At 41.0% G+C, this 26340-nt stretch overlaps 1 long non-coding RNA gene across 1 annotated transcript in view; it reads right to left on the bottom strand.

Moving 5' to 3' along the window:
- Window positions 1-26340, bottom strand: part of LOC124507024 (uncharacterized) — a 91725-nt gene that overhangs the window by 40507 nt on the left and 24878 nt on the right. Inside the window, exon 2 of the long non-coding RNA XR_006960924.1 lies at window positions 15058-15169. This is a non-coding gene — a long non-coding RNA (uncharacterized LOC124507024). The remainder of the gene's footprint in view (window positions 1-15057; window positions 15170-26340) is intronic.

Below are 26340 nucleotides of genomic sequence, written 5' to 3'. Positions count from 1 at the left end.
GTTAGGTACAAGCCACTAAGACTGAATCATGAAGAAATAGAAAGTCTGAACAGATTGCTTCACTGGTAAATTCCACCAAACATCTAAAGAAGAATTAATGCCAATTCTCAAACTCCTCTAAAAAATTGAAGAGGGAACATTTCCAAACTCCTTCTGTGAGGCTAGCATTACCCTGATACCCAAGCCAGACAAAAACACCGTAAGAAAATAAAACTATAAACCAATATCACTGATTAATGTAAATGTAAAAATCCCCAACAAAATACTAGCAAACTGAATCCAACAGCACATTAAAAGGATCATACGTGGGGTATGTGGGTGACACTGGTTGGTTAAGTGTCTGACTCTTGATTTCATCTTAGGTAATGATCTCATGGTTCAGAGATCGAGCCCCACATCAGGCTCTGTGCTGACAGTTTGGACCCTGCTTGGGATTCTCTCTCTCCCTCTCTCTTTCCCCTCCCCTGCTTACACACACACACACACACACACACACACACCCTCTCTCTCTCTCTCTCAAAATAACTAAACAAATAAAAGGATCATACACCATGACCAAGTGAAATTCATCCCTGAGATGTAAGGATGACTTAACACATGAAAATCAATTGATGTGATGCATCACATTAATAAGATAAGGGATAAAAAGCATATGATCCTCTCAATAGTTGCAGAAAAAAGCATTTAACAAAATTCCACATCCTTTCATGATAAGAACTCTCGACAAATTAGGAATGGAAGGAAAGTGCTTTAACATAATAAAGGCCGTATATGAAAACTCCACATACTCCATCATACTCAACTGTGAAAAACTGAAAGCTTTTCTTCTAAGATCAAGAGCAAGGCAAAGATGCCCGTTTTGGCCACCTCTTTTTAACATAATACTGTAAGTTGTAATAGAGCAATTAGGCAAGGAAAGGGAAATAAAGGCACCCAATCACAAAAGACCACAACGAGTTGACTCAATCTTGAGAAAGAGGAACAAAGCTGGAGGCATCACACTTTCTGATGCAAAATACATTACAAAACTACAGTAATCAAAACATTATAGTACTGGCACAAAGACAGTCATACAGACCCATGGACTAGGATAGAAAGCCCAGAAATAAATGCATATACAGTCAATTGATCTTTGACAGGGATGGCTAGAATACACCATGGGGAAAGGACAGTCTCTTCAGCAAATGGTTTTGGAAAAACTGGATATCCACATGCAAAAGAATGAAATTAAACCTTTATGCCATATTCAAAATTAAGACCTGGAGCAGCAAAAATCCTGGAAAGAAGCATAGGGTAAAAACCTCATGAAACTGGTCCTGGCAATGACTTCATGGATGTGGCACCAAAAGCACAGGCACCAAAAGCAAAACTGGACACATGGGACTACATCATACTAAAAAGCTTCTGCACAGCAAAGGAAATAACAGACAATCTACAGAATGGGAGTAAAATATTTGCAAGCCATACACCTGATAAGAGAATAAACTCCAAAAAATAAGGAACTACTACGACTCAATATCAAAAAAACCCCTAATAACTCAATTAAAAAATGGGCTAAGGATGTACATAGACATTTCTCCAAAGAAGGCATACAGGTGACTAATGGATACATGGAAAAAATGCTCACTGTCACTAATCATCACAAAACAGGGGCGCCTGGGTTGCTCAGTCGGTTAAGCATTCAACGTTGGCTCAGGTCACGATCTCACATTTTGTGGGTTTGAGCTCCACATCGGGCTCTGTGCTGACAGCCCGGAGCCTGGAGCCTGCTTTGGATTCTGTGTCTTCTTCTCTGCCCCTTCCCCACTCATACTCTGTCTGTCTCTCTGAAAAGTAAACTTAAAAAAGAATTTAAAAAATAAAAACAAAACAGCAAACATACAAAGAAACAAACAAACCCCCAAAGATGACAAGTGTTAGTAAAGATGTGGAGAGATTAGAACCCTTTTATACCATTGTTCAAAATGCAGGAGTGCCTGGGTGGCTCAGTCGGGTAAGTGCCTGACTCTTAGTTTTGGCTCAGGTCATGATGTCACAGTTCATGAGATCGAGCCTCACATCAGGGTCTGGGCTGACAGCATAGAGTCTGCTTGGGATTCTCTCTCTTTCCCTCCTCCTTCCATCTCTCTCTCTCTCAAAGTAAATAAACACTAAAAAAAATAAAAGAACAAAAAAACAAAATGCAAAATGGTACAGTTGCTATGGAAATAGTACAGAGATTCCTTAAAGAATTAAACTAGAACTACCATATGATCCGCTAATCTCACTTCTAGGTATTTATCCAAAAGAATTAAAATCAGGATCTTGAAGAGCTCAGGTTCACTGCAGCATTATTCACAATAGCCAAGACTAGAAACAGTCTAAATGTCCATCGGTGGGCGAATGGAGAAGAAAAATGGGGTGTATGCATACAATGGAATATTATTCATCTCTTCTTAAGATTCCTGCCATATGAGACAACATTGATGAATCTTTAGGGCAATGGGGCAAATGAAATAAGCCAGTCACAGAAAGACAAATACTACTCGATTTCACTTATATGAAGTATCTAAAATAGTCAAACTCATAGAACCAGAAAACAGAATGGTAGCTCTCAGGGTCTTGGCAGAAGGATAGTAGATAACAGGCGTAAAGTTTCAGTTAAGCAGTATGAGTAAGTTCCGGAGAACTACTGTACATCATTGTACCTATATTCAACAGCACCATATTACACACTTAAAAATATGTTAAGAGGGTAGATCTCATGTTAAGTGTTCTTACTGCAATAAAATTAAAAATAAATAGATAAAATGCACATACCCTATAAGCCAGCAATCTTTTCGAAATGTATTTTATAGAAATAAAAGCACTAGTATATAACAATCTATATGTAAGGATGTATATTGTATCATTTCTTTTATAATGGCTAAAAAATATGGAGTCACCATTAATGTATAGGGGAAATGTTAGAATAAATTATGGCAAATCCATGCTATGAAATATTCTGAAGTGGGGCGCAAGGGTGACTCACTCGGTTAAGCATCTGACTCTTGATTTCAGTTCAGGTCGTGATCTCACGATTTGTGAGTTTGAGCTCCACATCGGGCTCTGTGCTGTCTCTCTTTCTCCCTCTCAAAATAAAGAAATAAACTTAAAAAAATATTCTGAAGTTATTTTACTTTATTTCTTTTTCTTTTTTTCCTGATGTTTATTTATTTTGAGACAGAGAGAGTGCAGGTGTGCACAAGAGTGGGAGAGGGGCAGAGAGAGAATCCTAAGCATGTTCCACATTCAGCATGGAGTCCGATGCGGGGCTTAATAGGGCCACCCAGGCGCCCCTATTTCTTTTTCATTTTTTTAATGTGGGCCCTATGCCCAATCACAACCCCGAGATCAAGAGTTGCATGCTCTACTGACTGAGCCAGCCAGGTGCCCCTGAAGTTATTTTAAAGAATGCTGTAGATCTCTATATGTATTGACTTAGAAACACATAAAGTACATGAAATATTGTTATATGCAAAAGGCAAGTCATATCATTTTTAAAAACAGTTTTTATATGTGTAGATAGAAAAAAAACCCATAAAAGAATATGCATCATAAGGTTATCATTGGTTTCCTTGAGGAGAGAGAATTGGAAGAGGGTAAGAATGTAGGGGGTGAAGATTATGAATTTTTATTCTATAGACATATTTTTGTTTGAAATATGACAAATCAAGTAAAAAAAATCACATTGCTAACTGGTTAATTATCCACAGAATAGAGAACTTGTTAAGCCTATGGGGAGTAGGGGGATCAATGTTCATGTTTTTCCATGAAGAAGGCCAAAGGGAGACAGGATAGATATCTCCATGCACTGAAAGGTTGATAGGTTTGAGTAGGAACAGATGTATACGCGGTCAGAGTAGAACTAGAAAAAGCGGACAGGAATTTCAGGAGGCTGATTTTAGCACAACATAATAAAAATTTCTAATCACTAGAAGTGTCCAAAAATTGAAGCATCTGTCACATGGAGTTTGAGTTTTTCATTGCTAGCGATCTTCAAGCTAAGGCTAGGTGACATTTTGTCATGTGTGCTGTAGAAGAAATTTCTAAATTTGACTGGAGGTTGGGCCAGATGATTTTGAACATCCTTCTAGTGCTAGAATTCTATGATTTTATCACCTGGAAAAGCTTTATTAAAAAATAATGTTGTGGGGCACCTGGGTGACTCAGTTGATTGAGTGTCTGACTTTGGCTCAGTCACGATCTTATGGTTTGTGAGTTCGAGCCCCACATTGGGCTTGCTGGTGTCAATGAGGAGCCTGATTCAGATCCTGTCCCCCTCTCTCTACCCCTCCCCTTCTCTCTCTCTCTCAAAAAATAAATAAAACATTTAAAATAATGATGATAATAATATTGCAAGTGCCTGATAACTCAGAAACAACTCTCACAGGTATACAAAATGCTAAATACAGAAGGTGATTCATTACATGGTAGATGTAATATTTTGAAAAAGTGAGGAAAAGACTGATTAATTGGTAAATAGTGATAGGACAACAGGAAACTAAGGATAATATAAAATTGGATTCCTTCTTCACTCTTTACCAATATATTCCATACAGATAAAAGTTTTAATTGTTAAAAGATAAAGAGTCCAGTCAGAAAATGATAGGTATGCTTTGTTTTGATTATTTAGGAGGTGGAAGCCATTTGAAGCAAAACATAAAATCCAGAAGGTGCAAATGAAATAATTGATAAATTTTACCCATTAAAAGAAGTTTCAGTTGAACTAGATGTTATTATTGAAGTCAAAAGATACACAGCAAATGAGAAAATATTTGCAGGTAAAGAGTTAATTTCCTTAATATGGAAAGATTTCTTAAACATCAATAATTGAAAGATGAATATCCCAATTGCAGAATGGGCAATACCCATGAACAGGTAAATCACGTACATAAATATTGACTGTGCATGTGTTAGTGCATGTGTTAAAAATTTTGATAAGGTCAAGTATTGTCAAAGATATAAAGAAGTATGCAATTCACACACTGTAGGTAGAGGTGTGTAAATCAGTTCAATATTTGGAGGATTATTTGATATTATTACAACTTTTAAACCCACATACTCTTTCATCCAACATTTTCAATCCAAGGAATCAAACATATAGCTTTATATGTTTGTGAGGGTATCTACATGTGTAAAGATACATGGTAGTAATGTCAGTTTCTATTTATTGAATCCTTACTTTGTACCAGGTACTGTACTAAGTGCCTGACTTTGATTATATTACTTAAATCCCTCAACACCCCTAGAGGTAGGTAGGTACTACCTCCATTTAACATCTCCATTTTATAGAAGAGAAAAACCAAGGCACAAATAACTGGCCTAACGTTACACAACTTCAGAGTGATAAAGCCAGGATTTGAACCCAAGGAGTCTGTCTTTGGAACTTTTGCTCATAGGGGCGCCTGGGTGGCTCAGTTGGTTAAGCGTCTGACTTCAGTTCAGGTCATGACCTCACAATTCATGGGTTTGAGCCTGGCATCGGGCTCTGTGCTGACAGTGTGGAGCCTGCTTGGGATTTTCTCTCTTTCCCTCCCCTTCTTGTGCTTTCTCTCTCTCTCAAAAATAAATAAATGAACTTAAAAAAGAAAAGAACTTTAGTGGGGGCGCTTGGGTGACTCAGTTGGTTAAGCACCCGACTTCGGCTCAGTTCGTGTGTTGGAGGACCGCGGTTTGTGGATTCGAGCCCCGCATCGGGCTCTGGGCTGACAGCTTGGAGCCTGGAGCGTGCTTCGGATTATGTGTTTCCCTATCTCTGTCCCTTCCCTGCTAATGTTCTCTCTCTCTCTCTCTCTCAAGAATAAATGAACATTAAAAAAAAAAAAGAAGAAGGGGCGCCTGGGTGGCGCAGTCGGTTAAGCGTCCGACTTCAGCCAGGTCACGATCTCGCGGTCCGGGAGTTCGAGCCCCGCGTCAGGCTCTGGGCTGATGGCTCAGAGCCTGGAGCCTGCTTCCGATTCTGTGTCTCCCTCTCTCTCTGCCCCTCCCCTATTCATGCTGTGTCTCTCTCTGTCCCCAAAATAAATAAACATTAAAAAAAAAAAATTTAAAAAAAAAAAAAAAAAAGAAGAAGAAGAACTTGGGGAGCCTGAGTGGCTCAGTTGGTTAAGCGTCTGACTTTGGCTCAGGTCATGATCTCACGATTGGTGGGTTCAAGTCCTGCATTGGGTTCTGTGCTGACAGCTCAGAGCCTGGAGCCTTCTTTGGATTCTGTCTCGTTCTCTCTCTGCCCCTCTCTTCCTCGTGCTCTGCCTCTCTCTTGCTCTCAAAAATACATACACATTATAAAAAAAAAAAAGAACTCTTGCTCATAATAACTCATTATTCAATTACAAATGATTAAAGTCAAAGCTGAAATGATATATTTGTAAATGTATATTTATGTAGGTAAATATACACATTGCATATATAGCTGCATATATACATGCTGACAAATGAGTATATGTGTGCATATTCATGTACACTAGTGACATATTTACATAAGATGTGTAGTACAGTGTTGTTGGTAATGGAAAATTCCTGAATAAAAATGAGTATTCACAAATAGAAGACTGGTAGAATAAATGACGGTGTCTCCATATAATGGCATTCTATGCAAGTGTTAATTGAGATCACCCGATATGCCATGGTAAAGAAGGTATTCAAGACACTAAGTTTTAAGAAGCAAAGTGCAAAAGTGCGTGTTTTCTATGAAGTCATTTTGGGGTGTGTGTGTGTGTGGGGGGTACATTTGTATGATTGTGTAATTTCCGGGAGGATACAAAAGGCAGTGAAGATCCTTGAGAAACAGGAAGCAAACGAGGTGAGCCCAAGTGTCCCCATATATAGCTTTGAGTTTCCAGACTGTGACTCAGGGAGGGGAACACAAGTGGACCCCAGCAAACAGTCTCTGAGTTGAGGAGATAAAATGGAGAGTCTGGGGAGAATAAAGCTACTAGAGGGCACTGAACAGAGTGGTGGGGAGGAAAGAGCTATAAACAGAGGGGACTCTGGGCATATGCAGACTCTGGGCATATGTTTGACTATTTGGCTGGGTACTGATCAGGGCATACTGGTGAGGACTCTAATTCCCTACCTGAGGCAGGAAAAGAACCACCTGAAATGATTAGAGGTAAGAGTGCCTGCCACTCACACAGGCCAAGAATACTGTCTGTTCCAGCAGCCAGACTGGAAAACTTCAAGATTCAGAGAGCCTAGGTTAGAGTACATAGAAGAGTCTTGCCTCCTGGTGGAATACTTAGCTCTAGATTGAGCACTGTTCTAGAATACCTAACAAATCTTAGCAAAATCTGGAAGGACTGAAGTATTTCCAAGTAACTCAGAACAAATCTAAAGAAGATTTATTGTAATCCCAAAACACTCAGCACCCAACAAGGTAAAGTACACATATATGGCATCCAAAAATGTTGCCAGGCATGCAGAAAGCCTGAAACATACAACCTATAATGAGGAGACACATCAATCAATTGAAACTAACTCAAACTGACACAGATGTTAGGACATTAAGGCTATCATAACTGTATTCTATATGATCACAAAATTAAGTATATATGTGGAATATATATGTATATATTCCAGACACTGGACTCTTATCAGTTATGTGACTTGCAAATATCTTCTCCCATCCTGTGGGTAGTCTTTTTACTTTCTTGATGGTGTCCTTTGAACCACAAATGTTTTTAACTTTGGTGACGCTCAGTGTAGTTTCTTTGCTTATGCTTTTGGTATCATAGTTAAGAAATCACTGCATAATCCAAAGTCACGAAACTTTACATTCCTATTTTCTTCAAAGAGTTCTGTAACTTTATATCTTTGATCTACCTTGAGTTAAGTTTTGTGTATTGCATGAAGTAGGGGTCCAACTGCATTCTTTTATAGGTGGATGTTCAGTCGTCTTGGTGCCATTTGTTGAAAAGACTATTCTTTCCTCAGTGCATGGTCCTGGCATCTTTGTTGAAAATTAGTTGTCCATAGATGTGAAAGTTCTTTTTCTGACCTCCCAATCTTATCCCCTTGATTTATATGCCTATCCTTATGCCTGTGCCACACTAGCTTGATTATTGTAGCTTTGTAGTAAAATGTGAAATCAGGAGGTATGAGTCCTCCAAAAAAATTTTTTTTCAAGGTTGAAAATAAAGGGTGGGGGGGGCTCTTGAAATTTCATATGGATTTTAGGATCAGCTTTTCAGTTTTTGAAAAGAAGCCAGTTGAGACTTGGATAGAGATTGCATTGGATCTACAAATCAATTTGGAGATTATTGCCATCTTTACAATATTTAATTTCTGACCTATGAGCATGAGATGCCTTTCCATTTATTCAGGTCTTTAATTTCTTTCAGCAATGTTTTGTGTTTGCAGAGTAAAGTTTTATATTCTTTTGTTAATTTTTTAAAAAAGCTTTATTTATTATTTATTTATTTTGAGAGAGAGAGGGAGAGAGCATGAGCTGGGGAGGGGCAGAGAGAGAGGGAGGGAGAGAATCTTAAGCAGGCTCCACACCCAGCATGGAGTGCAACGTGGGGCTCGTCGTGACGCTTGATCTCATGACCCTGGGATCGTGACCTGAGCTGGAATCAAGAGTCAGATGCTTAACTGACTGAGTCACCCAGGCACCCCAAAAGTTTTATTTATTTACATAATCTCTATACCCAACATGGGGCTCAAACTCAAACTCATGACCTCATGATCAAGAGTCCCATGCACTTCCAACTGACTAGCCAGGTGCCTCTCCTCTCTGTTAATTTTTTTTCTCAAGTATCTATTTCTTTTTCTACAGTTTGCTTTCCATTCAACTTTTCAAATTTGCATAGCCACGAATATTTTTACGGTTTGTCAATTTTTTGCCTTATTTAAGACAATTTCTACGTGTGCTCCAAAGTTACACAAATATTTCCTGAATTTTCTTCTACCAGATTAAAAAAAAAACTTTTCATCTTGGTTATATTAGGAATCATTTCTGTACAGAGCATGAAGTAAGGAGTCTAGTTTGTTTTCTTTCAGATGAAGAGTCAATTATTCTAGCCATAGTAATCATACTTTCTCTATTGAATTAAAATAACAACTTTGTTATTAAGTTTGGGATATACACTTAGATTTGTTTTTTATGTTGCTATGCCGTTCATTCATTGATTTGGGGGGGACATACTAAGGGGAACTAGATTAAATCATTCAGGAATCTGTATGGAAAAAACAAAGTCTGAGAAATCAGAGAAAGGCCAAGAAATTCATGAAAAAAATTTTGCATAGACATACACTGGATGCTAAAAATTTCTATAAAGCTGTTCTAATCAAAAAGAATAGATTAATAAATAGGTACAAATTGAATTTGAAAACTTTCTTCGATCATGTTCCATCCCTCTAATATAATAGCAATTTTACTTTTTATCTGTATAACACAAAAGTCAGCATCCTGGAAATCCCAAATTTATCAGTTTCCCAGGCACGTTTTTTGTTTGTATTCTCTGTCTCTTCCTAGTTGCCTCCTGCACTTCTGCCTTATGGTTGTTCTTACAACCCTGTCATGGGCTGTTTTTTCTCTAGACATCTCCAGCCTCCCCACTCTTGCCCACCTTTCTCTCTCTGACCTCACCGTTCATCTCCACCCGCTTCTGCCCATTGCTCTCTTTCCCCCTCCACTTGCCCTACAAAAGTAAAACTCTGGCTTTCTTTATTGGAAGAGCAATGCTGCATTACTTACCTCACCCTAACCCGGGCCAGCTCTAAGCTCTCGATTGCTACAACCAAGAGGATCTAGAAAAATGTATGACCACAAGGATTTAGAAAGTGTGTGGCGAAAGCAAAGATAGCTCACTTTCTGAGGATTTCTGCCTCCAGCTTTTAAAGCCACAACTTTCCTTCCTTCCTGTGTGTAGTTCTCAGAGTTATGGTGACAGTTCATGGACAAACCAATTTGTGTTCTACTTCCACCTGATGTTAGTCCATCAAATGTACACACGTATCAATTTGGTGTTTCTTAAGTCGTTTTCTCTTCATGAAGCTTTTCTTTAAAGACTGTATAATTCCATCCTGGAGACATGACACAATGGACAATAATTTCTCTACTGTTCAACATGGAAGACATTTCCACATTTTTGTTGGGGGAAAATTTGTCATAAAATACTTTTAAATAAATAAATCTCTCTCTCTGTCAAATTACTTTTTGTAAGTAAACCCCTGGGGATATGCAGAATGGGGAAAGACTAGTTTGCATTTTTATTAGCCTTGATATAACCTTGTTTTGTTTTTTTTTTCCTGGCTGGGGAAAAGTTGTTATAAAATGTTTTAAGATAAATAAAGTTCTTTTTCTTTCAAATTATTTTCCTAAAAGTAAACTCCCCAAAATGTGTAGAATATGGGAAAAAGAGGAGTTTACTCTCTTTATTTTTGTTGCCCTTCATATATATTATCAAATTTTATAAGATACGATTCTAGTAACGTTATCTGATTTTAAGAATCATTATAAAGGTACAGTAACAAAGATGTTGTGACATTGGCTTAAAGACAGACAAATCAATGAATAGAACAGAATAGAGAGTCCAGACTTTCACATATATGGACAATAGATTTTTGGTGCAAAAACAATTCATTGGAGAAAAGATAGTCTTTTTAACAAATGTTGCTAGGACAACTTTGAATATCTTCATGAAAAAAACCAACAACTTCAAATCATATTTCACATCTTACACATAAATTAACTCCAAATGTATCATAGATCTAAATGTAAAACTTATAGCTATTAAACTTTTAGAAGAAAACAGGAGAAATATTTGTGACCTTGAGGTTAGGTAAAGATTTCTTAGATATGAGACTGGAAGCACAGCTATAAAAGAACAACTTGATAAATGTGGACTTCATCAAAGTGTAAAATCTCTGCTCATAGTAAGAGATAGTTAAGAGAATGAAAACATAAATGACAGATTAGGAGGGAGTCCTTTTTAAATTTAATTTAATTTTTTACTTTTTTTTAAAGTAAGCTCTACGCCCAGCATGGGGCTTGAACTCACAACCCTGAGATCAAGAGTTGCATGCTCTACTGACTAAGCCAGTGAGGCGCCCTGAGGAGGAAATACTTTTAAAACAAATATCCAATAAAGGACTTGCACCCAGAATATATAGAGAGCTCTCAAAACATGAGCCCAGAAATAAACCCACAATTATATGGTCAATTAACCTTTGATAAAAGAGGCAAGAATATGCAATGGGAAAAAGACAATCTTATCAACAAAATGGTATTGGAAAACTGGACAGCTACATGCAAAAGAATGAAACTGGACCACTTTCTTGTATCTATCATACATAAAAATAAACTCAAAATGGGTTAAGGACCTAAATGTATGACCTGAAATTATAAAAATCCTAGAAGAGAACACAGGCAGTAATTTTTTTAACATTAGCTATAGCAACATTTTTCTAGATATGTCTCCTGAGACAAGGGAAATAAAAACAAACTATTGGGACTACATCAAAATAGAAAGATTTTGCATAGCAAACAACCAACAAAACTAAAATACAAGCTACTGAATGGGAGAGGATATGTGCAAATCGCATATGCAATAAAAGGTCAGTATCCAAAATATCTAAAGAACTTACACAACTCAACACCAAAAAACCCCAAATAATTCAATTAAAAATGGAATTTGAGAAACAAAACAAATGAACAAAGAAAAAAAGAGACAAGTCAAAAACAGACTACTAACTATAGAGAACAAATTGATGGCTACCAGAGGGGGGATGGGAAGGGGACGGGTGAAATAGATAAAAGGGATTAAGAGCACACTTAACCATGATGAGCATTGAGTAATGTACAGAATTGTTGAATCACTATATTGTACTCCTGAAACTAATAGAACACTGCATATTATCCATATGGGAATTAAAATGTAAAAAGGAACCCTCAAAACTTAATAAGAAAACAAACAACTAATTTTTTAAAAAGAGTCAAAGACACTTCACCAAAGAAGATATACAAATGACAAACTCATGGGAAGATGATCAACATCATTAGTCATTAGAGGAATGCAAATTATAATCACAAGGTACTATCATATTCCCACTAGAATGGCCAAAATGTTAAAAAGCTCATCAAGTGTTGATGAGGATGTTGAGCAACTAGAACTCCTTCTCACTATTAATAGTTGCTAGTATTTACCCAGGCGAATGAGAGCATATGCCTGTACAAAAACTTATACATGATTGTTTTATACAGATTTATTTGAAATAGCCAACATATGGAAACAACCCAAATGTCTGTCAGTAGGTAAACTGATAAAGAAACTGTGGCCCATATATGCAATGGAATACTGCTCAGCAATAAAGGTAAATGAACTATTAATACATGCTATAACATGAATAAAGCTTGAAATAATTATGCCGAGTGAAAGAATCCAGACAAAAAAGGAGTACATCCTGTGTGATTTATATAAAATTGTAGGAAGGGGCACCTGGGTGGCTCAGTCAGTTAAGCGTCCGACTTCAGCTCAGGTCATGATCTCACAGTTTGTGAGTTCAAGCCCCATGTCGGGCTCTGTGCTGACAGCTCAGAGCCTGGAGCCTGCTTCAGATTCTGTGTCTCCCTCCCTCTGCCCTTTTCCCGCTCATGCTCTCTCTCTGTCTCTCAACAATGAATAAAGTTTAAAAAAAATTTTTTTAAAAATAAATAAATAAATAAATAAAATAAAATTGTAGGAAATGCAAACTAATGCATAGTGACAGGAAGCAGACTGGTGGCTGCCTTGGACTGGGGTGGGTTTGTGCCTGGAGGGATAGAGTACAAAGGGGCAAAAAGAAACTCTAAGGGTGATGAATGTGTTCGTTATCTTGATTGTGATGATGGTTTTGCAGGCATAGCTATATGGTAAATCTATTCAAACTACATCCTTTAAATAAAGTTATTTCTTTGGGGCGCCTGGGTGGCTGAGTCAGTTGAGTGTCTGACTTCGGCTCAGGTCATGATTTCACTGTTCGTGAGTTGGAGCCCCGCGTCAGGCTCTGTGCTGACAGCTTGGAGCCTGGATCCTGCTTCGATTCTGTGTATCCCTTTCTTTCTGCCCCTCCTCTGCTCGTGCTCTGTCTCTCTTTCTCTCAGAAATAAATAAACATTAAAAAAAATTTTAGAGCCTGAATTTGAGCACTAGCACTGCTCTGTGTTAGCTGTAATGTTGAGCCAGTCATTTATCTTTTGTGTGGCTCAGTTCCCTCACTGGTATAAAGAGGTAGTGAGGTCCACGTCCTAGGATTGGTTGAGGATCAAAAATAATGTGTACGAATGTGCTTTACACCCTGTTGATGGCAAGTTACTTGTAAAGGTTTTGTAAGTTTCATCACCAAATGAACCAGTTCACACTTTATTTAGGCCTTGAGAGATTTGATCAGAATGAAGATAATTCCTTTTTCATTTTTTCATGGGGGGAGGAAGTTGCAGAGAAGTCAGGGTGCCGATGCTAGATTGAGGTGAGATTTCAGCCCCTGGGCTGCCCGCCACACTCCTAAATGTGTGGTTCCAGTAACCTGGTTTCACATAATTAAACATGACATGTATATCCTCTCTACTTCCGTTGGACTCTACCCCCACCCGCAGCACCCTTGACAACTACTAGCCCCAAAGAAAATCTCTGTAGATAACCTTGGTTTGTTTTCCAGGCCAGAGCTAGATATTGGGCCCCCTTTGTCCTAGGATAAAACAGAATTTATCTCTATTTTATAGTTAGTCTAATAGTATCTCCACATCTCTCTAATACAGTCAGTGTGTGTGTGGTTCCCCCACAGTCTTAGCATCAACTGGGAACTTGTTAGAAATGCATATTTTCATATCCAATCCTAGACCTACAAATTAAAAACTCTGAGGATAGGGCCCCCAAAGTTTGTGGTTTAATGATCTCTCCCAGTGATTCTGATGCAGAATAAAGTTTGAGGACCACTGTTGTCATAGATACGGTTAAATCTCACCCATTGTCAGTTTACTAGTTAGTGGTAAATTAAATAGCTTTTAACTGCTGGCCTTTTCTGGAAACATTTTCAGAAATATTTTCTAACTGGCAACAAGATCGAATTACATTTAAATTCTACCTGTAGAGTGGGTTATGAGTTATTGGACACACGTGACACCGAATTTCACCATTGCGATTTGGGAAGTCACTTGGACTTGGACTTCAGTATCGTGGAATGTCATTTGAATGATCAATTTTTTTTTTACTTTTTTTTTTTTTTTTGAGAGAAACAGAGAGAGAGAGACAGTGTGAGCAGGGGAGAGACAGAGAGGGGAAGACACAGAATCCCAAGCAGCCTCCAGGCTCCAAGCTGTCAGTACAGAGCCCAATGTGGGGCTCAAACTCACAAACCCTGAGATCATGACCCGAGCTGAAGTTGGACGCTTAACTGACTGAGCCACCCAGGCGCCCCAATTTTTTTTTTTTAATCTATGAGAGAGAGAGAGAGAGAAAGAGAGAGAGAACATGAGCGGGGGAGGGACAGAAGGAGAGGCAGAGAGAGAATCTTAAGCAGGCTCCATGCACAGCATAGAGCCAGATGCAGGGCTCCGTCCCACGACCCTGGGGTCATGACCTGAGCTGAAATCAAGAGTTGGACGCTCATCTGACTGAGCCACCCAGGCGCCCTGAACAGTCAATTTTTAAAAATAGTCTCCTTTTCTTAAGAACCTGAAGAATTTTAAAAAAGCCTTTAGAGTTGCCTTTCTTTAACTTAGAAAGGAATTACATATTAGGGGACTGGTTTGTTCTAATTTTGTACAATAAACTTGGAGTACAGAGTGATCATTGTATCGAGGCAAATAAAACAACCTCCGTGTGAATTAAAGCTAAGTACAAATTTTCAAGTTCAATGCTGTCCTTTTAACTTGTTTTATATTACCTAGGGCATCATTTGTTCGTTTGCCAAATTGCACAAACCAGACTCCTTTGGGCAAGGGAGCGGGAGGGAGAGGAAGGCTGATAAAGAGCCTACAGGAAGGACTTCGATGCCACTGTGAGAGGCTGCATGTCTTGCGAGGTCCTGCACGGTGTTGTGTTGGGCCCACCTCACCTGTTCCTGGGTGCTCAGGGTGGAGGCTGCAGCAATGCTAACACTGGTCACCACTCGAAGTGGGCTGACGGTTCCCAAGGGTTCCGGATGTCAGTCTGATTCCACAGGGTTTCTGTGAGAGACAAGCTGCTTTTAGGGAGGTTGCAAAACTTGAGGCCAATTTACCTTGTGTGTGTCAAGTGCATTTTTCTGATCCAAACAACCCGCATTGCTTTCAGCCAACCGTAACCCCCTCAGAGGGTAACCACCAGGGTGGATATTTTCACTTTGAAACTACAGTTCCCACCATACACAACATGGTATCCCCTAGCATGAATGTTTGACCAGCATCGCCAAGGCAGGTGAAATATGTCTAAGTTTACCGAGAGAACAGTACTGGCTGGACTCCCACTGGAACATACAAGGATGTTGTTTGGGGATTAAACAAACTATTTGCTGACCTTTTGAATTGTGATGATTCATTGAATATTAAAGCTACAGAATGCATTTGCAGAACAAAGAGAACTCCCAGAATAATGTTGAGACTTCATTAAGCCTTATGGCAGATGACAGAAAGAAAATTGTAGAACCACGGATTATGTGTTATAAATTTCTCTCTAAGGTGAAATAAATTATGACAGCTTTACAATTTAAATATTTTATTTTTTTAATGTTTATTTATTTTGAGAGAGAGAGAGAGTGCGAGTGAGGGAGGGGCAGAGAGAGAGGGAGACACAGAATCCTAAGCAGGCTCCAGGCTCTGAGCTGTCAGCACAGACCCCGACGTGGGGCTCGAATTCAGGAACCGTGAGATCATGACCTCAGCCAAAGTCAGACCCTCAAGCGACTAAGCCACCTAGGCCCCCCTGACAGCTTTACAATTTAAAAAACATGTCTTGGGGCGCCTGGGTGGCGCAGTCGGTTAAGCGTCCGACTTCAGCCAGGTCACGATCTCGCGGTCCGTGAGTTCGAGCCCCGCGTCAGGCTCTGGGCTGATGGCTCAGAGCCTGGAGCCTGTTTCCGATTCTGTGTCTCCCTCTCTCTCTGCCCCTCCCCCGTTCATGCTCTGTCTCTCTCTGTCCCAAAAATAAATAAACGTTGAAAAAAAAAATTTAAAAAACATGTCTTGTATTTACTATTCTGTGAAATCCCAAAGTCTAAGAGTTAATAACCTAGATTTTAGGATACAAAGAATGCAGAGAACAAGAAGACAAAATCAGGCTCACGTGTACACACGCACATGCACATGCACGCACACACCCAGTGTCAAAGTCTAAGAAGGGAGCACCCCGGTGGAAAGTACGGGTCTTAGGAATGGTCTCCCTCCCTTCTGAGCTCATCTTGAATGTGACAAGGAGGGAAGGGCTGGGATCCATAAACCCACTTTTGGCTGTAGTTTTTCTGAATCCTGGGGTACAGCGGAGAGCTGGAGCTGTCAGAGTCTGTCCGTGTTCAGGATTCAGACTAGGCCTCCATACATAGGTGCTGCTTCTTTTTCTTTTTTTCTAAGTTTGTTTATTTATTTTGAGAGAGAGAGAGAGAACACACATGCGAGGCAGGGGCAGAGAGAGAGAATCCCAAACAGTTCCATGCTGTCAGAGCAAAGCCTAACACAAGGCTTGAACTCACGAGCTATTAGATGGTGACCTTAGCCGAGATCAAGAGTCGGATGCTTAATCGACCGAGCCACCCAGATGCCCATGGAAGAGATACTTCTGTTCAATCTAGACACTGGGGCATATGCTGAAGACTTGGCTCCTTCTATCCAAACCACACAGAAGATTCTGGTTTTTTGTTTTTTTTTTTAAGTTTATTAATCTTGAGAGAGACAGAGAGGAGAGTGGGGAGGGGCAAAGAGAGAGGGAGAGGGAGAGAGAGAATCCCAAACAGGGCTCGAACTCATGAAACTGCAAGATCGTGAACTGAGCCAAAACAAAGAGAGAAACTTAATCGACCGAGCCACCCAGGCACCACCTCCCTTTTAAAAAAATGTTTATTTATTTTTGAGTAGGGGGGACGGGCAGAGACAGAGGGAGACAGAGGATCTGATGCGGGGCTTGAACTCACAAACCGTGAGGTCATGACCTGAGCCAAAATTGGATGCTTAACCAACTGAGCCACCCAGGTACCCCTCCAAACAGAAGATTCTAGATGAAGGCTTTAGAGCTTCAGGTAGCCATCATAAGGAGGTCCAGGGGATCCTGGGGAAGAGATGATGAAGGCCTTTGGAAGGATTGGGCAATGACTGTTGACCAACAGTAAGTAAAGGTGTTTTGACTCTAATGCAGCCCATGCTATCTTAGTTCTCCCAGAAAGAAAAGCCTAAGACTAGGACATGTGTGTAGGGCTTAACTGTGGAGGTGATCCCAGAAAGCAAGAATGAGGGCCTAGGCAGCCTGGCCAGGAAAGGAGAAAGCCGAGCCAGTTGCATTGGTCTGTGCTGTGGACAACGGGGCTTTGATGCCAACAGGAACTTGTGAAGAACTGTACAGAATGTGCCTCAAAGTGACCATCTGAGGGATGAAAGGGAGAAGCATTTATAGGTCTTCATTCACTGGCTCCCATCCAGCACTGACACAGCGTTGCCCAAGGGGTTGTAACACCCTGGAGCCTCTGTGTTGCACGGTGAGCCAGTGTCGAGCACGCTCTTGCAGGCAGTCCACACCACCACATCAGAGAAACCCTGAGGGGGTCAGGGGTGAGGCACGGAAGGCAGGCTGAAGCCTGTGTGCAGTTGTGTCCCCAAACAATGTCCGGATCAAAGGTATGAACAAGAGTGGTGCCTGGGTGGCTCAGTCGGTTAAGCGTCCGACTTCAGCTCAGGTCATGATCTCGCAGTCTAGGAGCTCGAGCCCCACGTCGGGCTCTGGGCTGATGGCTCAGAGCCTGGAGCCTGCTTCCGATTCTGTGTCTCCCTCTCTCTCTGCCCCTCCCCCGTTCATGCTCTGTCTCTCTCTGTCTCGAAAATAAATAAACGTTAAAAAAACAAAACAAAACAAAAAAACAAAGGTATGAACAAGAGGGTGTGAGGCTGTACATACTAGGGCCCAACACCTACGCATTCCTGAGAAACCTTATGTTTTGCAAAATCAAGCAGTACAAATAATAGGCCTGTGGGGAAAATAGTGTTAGAAGCAGGTCACTCCCGATCTATGCAAATCTGTAACCGCAGCACTAATGCAAATAGTAGTTTGTACGTAAGGAGCTAACTGGGACGGCCCGGACATCTCAGTGTGGCTGGAGGCTGTCACAGTGGTATTTCAAAGGTACAGTATGATAGAGTGGGAAAATGCTGGCAGGGTTTTACTTAGAGCTGGCTGGGCAGGTGCAGAAACAGTGCAGAGGGCAGTGGGCTCTGAGTGCTATTCAGTGGTCCAGCAGGCAGTGCAGCCTGGCCAGGAGCTGGGGAGAAGGGCTCTGGGTGTGAGAGCTCATTTTTAATTTTCCTAAAATATAACTGAAAGGGCTCATGCAGCCAGCGTAACAGCTGAACTGAGGGCTTCTTGCTTTCCTGATGATGGCTATAATTTTCTTCCTGCAATGAGTGATTCCCTTATAGAAATGCACATTCTAGATGAATGAATGTGTTTCAGTGTCTCGCTATAGGGCCATTATGGGGCATCCTGGCTAAATATTGGTCCATGTGACTGCACCTGTGGGGTTCGGTGCATTCTATGCATTATGTCATTTAATCCTCATCAGACCCTGTGTGCTCCATGCCACTGTCAGTGATGTTAGGCCCTCAGAGGTGGGAAGAGGGCTTAGGAGGCCGTGAGATCTGTTCAGTCACCCAGAGCTGCAGAGCAAGATTAAGAATGGTGGAATTTCAATTCTTCCAATCCTAACTATCTTCTACTACCTTCTAACATACATCAGTAAACAGGAATAAGGAAGCAATTGGACTGCTGGAACACAGTAAAACTTACAAATATCTACATACAAAATCTATAAAGAAAGAAGAGATTGGAGGAAGTAGTTATAGCAGATGTCATCAAGGATCAACATCTACCCTCTCTGAAGTGTGTGAGTAGGAGCATCAGGAAGTCAGTCACCTCTTGGGGCACCTGGGTGGCTCAGTCAGTTGAGCGACCGACTCTTGATTTCCACTCAGGTCATGATCCCAGGGTACTGGGGACATTGAGATGACCTCAGAGGATAGAAGCACCTCACCAGTTTTGGACCACCCACCTTGGGACCGTTATGCAAAATAGAAGTAAACTTCAGCTTGTCTAAGCCATACACATGTCTATAACAGAATCTGAATGCTAACTCAGATCAATTTAATTTTTTTAACAGAAATAGTAAATTGTTTGCATATATGTATATAAGGAGCTTTAGGGAAAGATGTGGACAGATACATACCAAACCATTACCTTGGTTGCACAGGGGGGTTGGGCTGGAATGGAATCAAGATAATGCACTTTGTCTCCATTGAAGGACATAATATTCGTTCAACTTTGTTCTAGGTAGGATTGATTGATTGATGATTGATTGATTTAAAATGCACCTGCGTGCACCTACATGTGCGAACAAGCTGGGGAGGGGCAGGGAGGAGAAGGAGAGCAAGAATTTTAAGAAGGCTCCATGCCCAGCCTGGAGCCCAGTGCACGACCATGAGATCAGGACATGAGCTGAAATCAAGAGTCAGTTGCTTAACCAACTGAGCCACCCAGGGTTCCCTAGGCAGGCTTTTTATAGTGCAAAGAGCCTCACTCAAGTTAAGTTAAATGAAGGGGAGTTTAGTGTAAAGATACAAAGAGGTCATGGGGTGCCTGGGTGGCTCATTTGGTTGAGCATCTGAGTTCAGCTCAGGTCATGACCTCTCAGTTGGTGGGTTGGAGCCCCACGTCAGGCTCTGCGCTGACAGCTCAGAGCCTAGAGCCTGCTTCAGATTCTGTCTCTCTCTCTGCCCCTCCCCAGCTTGTGCTCTGTCTGCCTCTCCCTCTCTCTCAAAAATAAATAAAAACATTTTAAAAAATTAAAAAAACAAGAGGTCACATAGAACCTCAAATCAGGGAACCAAGTATAGCTGGGCTCACAGAAAACAGAAAGTAGTCGGGAACCACAGTTGGTCTTTAGTTCTATCTGTGACCTCTGTCCTTCCCGCATTTGCACATCTGCTTGTGTGCCCATGGTCCAGAAATAACGGCACCTTGGTAATGCCAAGATCAGTGGTTCTCCCAGTGTGGTCCCTGGGCCAGCAGCATCAGATCAACTGGGAGCTTGTTAGAAATACAAATTCTTGGGCCTCACTCCAGACTACTGAATCAGAAACTCTGTTGGGCCCAGCAACTTGTATTTTACCAAGCTCTTGAGGTGATCTTCATGAAGATTAAAGGTGGAGAACCACTGCTCTAGATGACGTTCCAGCTCTGACACCTACTCAGTTGGCAATAGGTATTGCTTAATTTAAGAGAGCAAGAGAGCAAGGCTCAGTTCATCTTTTTTGTTTGCCAGGCCAGTCACTGGTCAGCTAGTGGATAGGGTCAGTGGTCTATCCTTATTCCAATTAGTTTTTGCAAGGGGGCAGGCTCACAATTTAACTGTTCCCCTGTTGCTGTGCATTTAGAAGACACTATATATATATATATATTTGCCATTATCAATGTTACTATAATGCATATCTTCATGTACCCCCACAGGCACACATTCACAGAATCAAGAAAAATGCACAATTTAATGACCGTATATCATTTTCCACTTCTTTTTTTTTTAATGTTTATTTATTTTTGAGACAGAGAGAGACAGAGCATGAACGGGGGAGGGTCAGAGAGAGGTAGACACAGAATCTGAGGCTCCAGGCTCTGAGCTGTCAGCACAGACCCCGACGCGGGGCTCGAACTCACTGACCGCGAGATCATGACCTGAGCCGAAGTCGGACGCTTAACCGACTGAGCCACCCAGGCGCCCCTCATTTTCCACTTCTATTAGTGGTATAAGATTGTACCAGTGCACTAGCATTAAATATTGTAATTAAATTATTTTTGCTTTTGGGCTAACTTAACAGCATCACTTTAAAAGCACAACAATGTAGCTCAGTTCGTGAAGCCTGTGACTCTTGATCTTGGGGTTGTAGGTTCAAGCTCTACGTTGGGTATAGAGATCACTTAAAAATAAAATCTTAAAAATAAAATAAAATAAAATAAAAACAATGAGTACCTTGTTTTATAAACGGAGGGGGAATTTGTGGCAAGAGTCAAACAAGAGGCTTAAGGGTATGTTTCAGAGAGGTCCTGCCCCTGTTGTAAGTGGCAAATTTGTGGGGAGCACAGAGTTGAAAGAAGGAGAAAGAATTCCTGGATCAATCCTGTGTAGCTGCAGTGGCAGGGGTCTTAGGAAGAACACAAGGCAGAAGGGTGAGGAGTCAGGGAAAGCTCTAAGTGGTGGGAGATATGTCCCCCATCAGAGCCACCGAATAAGCCTGCTAAACCATGTCTGAAGGAATCGTGAGACATCTGGTAGCTTATAGGTTAAAAAGTTCATACGAATTATTATTATTATTATAATTAATATTATTACTATTGGATCGGAAGCAGTGTGTTTTTACCCATGTTCGGTAACTTTCTTTTTCCAGAGAATATATGGGACGTGAGGTGGGGAAAAAGGAGAAAAAAATGGGAGGTAATTTTTTTTAAGTTTATTTATTTATTTTGAGAGAAAGAGAGGGAGAGAGAACATGCACGTGAGCGGGGAAGGGTTGGGGGGAAGGGAAGAGAGAGAATCCCAAGCAGGCTCCATGCTAAGCGTGGAGCCCAATGCGGGGCTTGATCTCACAACCGTGAGATCATGACCTGAGCCAATATCAAGAGTATCAAGTCAGATGCTTAACTGACTGAGCCACCCCGGTACCCCATAGGAGATAATTTTAACTTTGGGTAGATCATGAGGTTATTATATCATATCATTATATTATGTTGATTATTATATTATATTATATTATATTATATTATATTATATTATATTATATAGCACTAATTTACCTCTATGTAAATGAGAGAAGGGGAAACTAGGTCTATTTGCTGAAGGGTCCAGAATCCAAGGCAACCATGCAGGTTGATAATATTAATGCCAGCATTCAGAATGCTGTTGCTTTAATTTGCATTTCTTTGATTACTAGCAATTATGAATCTTGTTACATGTTTGTTTACTATTAGTTCCCTCAGTGCAATTGTCTTCATTTCCTCTGCCTTTACCAACCAGGTTCTTTTTTCTTTTCTAGAATGAGGCCGTTCTTTCTCTTTCTTTCTTTCTTTCTTTCTTTCTTTCTTTCTTTCTTTCTTTCTTTCTTTCTTTCTTTCATGTTTATTTATTTATTTTGAGCAAGAGTAAGAGACTGCATGAGTGGGGGAAGGGCAGAGAGAGAGAGGGAGAGAATTCCAAGCAGGCTTCATACTAAACGCAGAGTCTGAAGCAGTGCTTGATCTCACAACTGTAAGATCATGACCTGAGCCAAAACCAAGAGTCGGATGCTTAACCGAGTAAGCCACTCAGGCACCCTTCTAGAAAGAGGCCTTTTTATTAATCCTGTCATATTTATTATAAATATTTTTAATCTGACAATTTTTTATCACTTAGCATAGTGTTTTCAACGTTTTTATTTATTTTTGGGACAGAGAGAGACAGAGCATGAACGGGGGAGGGGCAGAGAGAGAGGGAGACACAGAATCGGAAACAGGCTCCAGGCTCTGAGCCATCAGCCCAGAGCCTGACGCGGGGCTCGAACTCACGGACCGCGAGATCGTGACCTGGCTGAAGTCGGACGCTTAACCGACTGCGCCACCCAGGCGCCCCAGCATAGTGTTTTCAAAGATCATTTATATTGGGGCACATATCAGTATTTTATTTTTAAAATTATTATTATTTTTATTTTAGAGAGAGAGAGCATGAACAGGAGAGAGGGGCAGAGGGAGAGATATATAATAATTTCTATAATCTTAAAATCAGAATCTCCATGCTGAGCATGGAGTCTGATGCCGAGCTCGATCCCATGACGCTGGGATCATGACCGAAATCAAGAATCAGACACTCAACCAACTGAGCCAACCAAGGCACCCCCATTATTATCACTATGTTAGGTCAGCTTCACTCCCTGTGTGGAGCCCAGCACTGAGCTTGAACTCACTACCTTAAGATCAAGACTTGAGCTGAGATCAAGAATTGGACGCTTAACCAACTGAGCCACCCAGGCACCCCAGTATTTCATTTTTTTATTGCCAAATAATCCACCATATGTATATGGATATAAGCACATTTTATTTATTCGTTCATCAGTTGATGGACATTTGAGTTGTTTCCACCTTTTGGCTATTATGAATAATGCTGCTATGAACATTTGTGTATGGTTTTTATGTGGATATATGTTTTCATTTACCTTGGGTATATATTTATGAGTAGAGTAGCTGGATCATATGGTGAACATTTTTTTAATGTTTATTTATTTTTGAGAGAGAGAGAGAGAGGCAGAGAGAGAGGGAGACACAGAATCTGAAGCAGGTTCCATGTTCTGAGCTGTCAGCACAGAGCCCGACTCGGGACTCAAATGCGTGAACTGTGAGATCATGACCTGAGCTGGAGTTGGACGCTTAACCAACTGAGCCACACAGGCGCCCCCATCTTGTGAAATTTTTAAAGTACAGAATTGTATAAAGTAAAAGTCGTTTATTATTTTAAATATTTTTTTTTAATTTTTTTTTTCAACGTTTATTTATTTTTGGGACAGAGAGAGACAGAGCATGAACGGGGAAGGGGCAGAGAGAGAGGGAGACACAGAATCGGAAACAGGCTCCAGGCTCTGAGCCATCAGCCCAGAGCCTGACGCGGGGCTCGAACTCACGGACCGCGAGATCGTGACCTGGCTGAAGTCAGACGCTTAACCGACTGCGCCACCCAGGCGCCCCTATTTTAAATATTTTTTAAATGTTTATTTATTTTTTGAGAGACAAAGAGACAGAGTGTGAGTGGGGGAGGGGCAGAGAGAGAGGGAAACACAGAATCTGAAGCAGGTTCCAGGCTCTGAGCTGTCAGCACAGAGCCTGACGCAGGGCTCGAACTCACCAATCTTGAGATCATGACCTGAGCCGAAGTTGGACATTTAACCAACCGAGCCACCAGGCGCCCCTAAAGTAAAAGTCGTTTATAATGCTCTCCAACATCACCCATCCCCAAGTGAGCCAGTACCTTAATATTTTGGAGCATATTTTTCTTTTTCCTAAGCATGTCCATACATACCCCTTTTTCTTCTTTTCCGCTTTCTGTCACTGTAGATTAAATTGACTTTCTTAGAGTTTTATATAAATGGAATCATACAGTATGTGTTTTGTGTCTGACTTTTTTTCATTCAGCATGTTTTTTGAGTTTCATTCATATTTCATGTATATCCATAGTGTATATCCATTCCTTTTTATTGCAGATAAGTATTCTATTGCAAGAATATGTCACGTGCTGCCTGGGTGGCTTAGTTGGTTTAGTGTCAGACTCTTGGTTTCGGCTCAGATTGTGATCTCGCCATTCATGGGTTTGAGTCCTACAAGTGCACAGCCTACTTAGGGTTCCCTATCTCCCTCTCTCTCTCCCTCTCTCTTTCAGATAAAATAAACTTAAAAATTTTTTTTAAAAAGAATATGTCACAATTTTTTATCTGATGGGCATTGGGTTGTTTCCAGCTTTAGCTATTATGAATAAAGCTGCTATGAACATTCCTGTACAAGTCATTGTGTGAATATGGGTTTTCATTTATTTAGGAGTGGAATGGTTAGCTCTTGGGGTGTTTGTTTAACTTTATAAGAAAGTGCTGAACTGTTTTTCAAAATGATTGTACCATTTTACATTCCCACTGGTAATATATATATACATTTTTTCTTTCTTTCTTTCTTGCCCTTTCTTTCTTTCTTTCTCTCTCTTTTTCTTTCTCTCTTTCTTTCTTTCTTTCTTTCTTTCTTTCTTTCTTTCTCTTTCTTGCCCTTTCTTTTTCTCTCTTTTTCTTTCTCTCTCTTTCTTTCTTTCTCTCTTTCTTTCTTTCTTTCTTAAGTTTATTTATTTTTGAGAGGTGGCGGTAGTGGCAGAAGAGAGAGAGAAAGAGAGAGAGAGAGAGAGAGAGAGAGAGGGAATCCCAAGCAGGCTCTGTGCTTATAGCACAGAGCCTGATGCAGGGCTCTGTCTCACCACCGTGAGACCATGACCTGAGCTGAAATCAAGAGTCAGACACTTAATTGACTTGAGTCATCCAGGTGCCCCTAGACATATATTTTTCAAGTAAGCTCTAGGCCAAATGTGGGGTTTGAACTCATGACCCTCAGATTAAGAGTTGCATGCTCTATGACTGAGCCAGCCAGGTGCAAACCCGGTAATATTGATTAAAGCCAAACTCTTGCAAAACAAACAAACAAGAAAACCAAACCAAAACCAAAACCAAACTCTTGCTTTCAGGCAAGTGTCCATCCCCAGGATGGAGCCTGGTCTACCCCTTCCCAGTCTTTGCTTCCCTATGGATGAGTGATTGCCTAAGTTTCAGGGAGGCAGTGGGAGGGAAGGGCAGGGAAATTGTGGGGCCACCACACAGTATGCTGAGTTACACAGCAGCCCCCCTTGGGGGCATTGCCTGGGCGAGACAATGGCACCTGTCTTCTCAGACTAGGGGGCAGTGGCCCCAAATTCTTACCCTGGGGGTTGATTCAGCACATGCTAAACAAAGGAAAACACTGAAAGGTCACTGAAAAAGGAAGTAGGTGGGAAGGGCTGTTGTCACTGTGTTAATGACCCTCTGTGCTTGTCTTTTACATGGTGGGTATCCTCGGCCACTTTCCGTTTTCATTATTTGTCAGAGAAATGTGCGTTGAAACTTAATTGCTTCCCCCCCTCCCACTCCCCCCCCACCACTCTTCGCCATACATCCCAGCCAAAGAGGAACCAGAAGCTCTGCTGTCAGAAGGGGAAGAAAAAGTGATGGTGACTGTCCTTGGACAGTAAAAACTTCCATAAAGTGAGTTTAAAATGGACACAGCCCCATGCGTCCAGACTCACAGGGTCTACAGGGTTTGGGTCTTCCAGCTGTTAGGCAAGAAGGCCGGGAGGTCAGGTACCATGTTTCGTCAGGGTTCTCAAGTCATCCTGACGTTACTGAGGTGGACGCCGGGTGCTGCTGGCACCCCCTTCAGAAGGACTTGTTGTCCAGCTGCAGGGAGCACTCTTGGTAGATGGCCCTGTGCTGTCATCCCTTTCAGAGATGGCCATCTTGCCTGAGAGTGTGCCCTGCCCAGGCTGGTTCTCCCACAGTGGTGGGAGTGTCACTCTGGAGCTCTGTGGGGT

This window comes from Lynx rufus, unplaced genomic scaffold, assembly GCF_022079265.1.
Source record: "Lynx rufus isolate CCGP_SWC_20201006 ecotype Redwood Valley unplaced genomic scaffold, mLynRuf1.p SCAF_11, whole genome shotgun sequence".
NCBI classification, from domain to species: Eukaryota; Metazoa; Chordata; class Mammalia; order Carnivora; family Felidae; genus Lynx; species Lynx rufus.
This window is presented reverse-complemented; position numbering and strand designations above follow the sequence as displayed.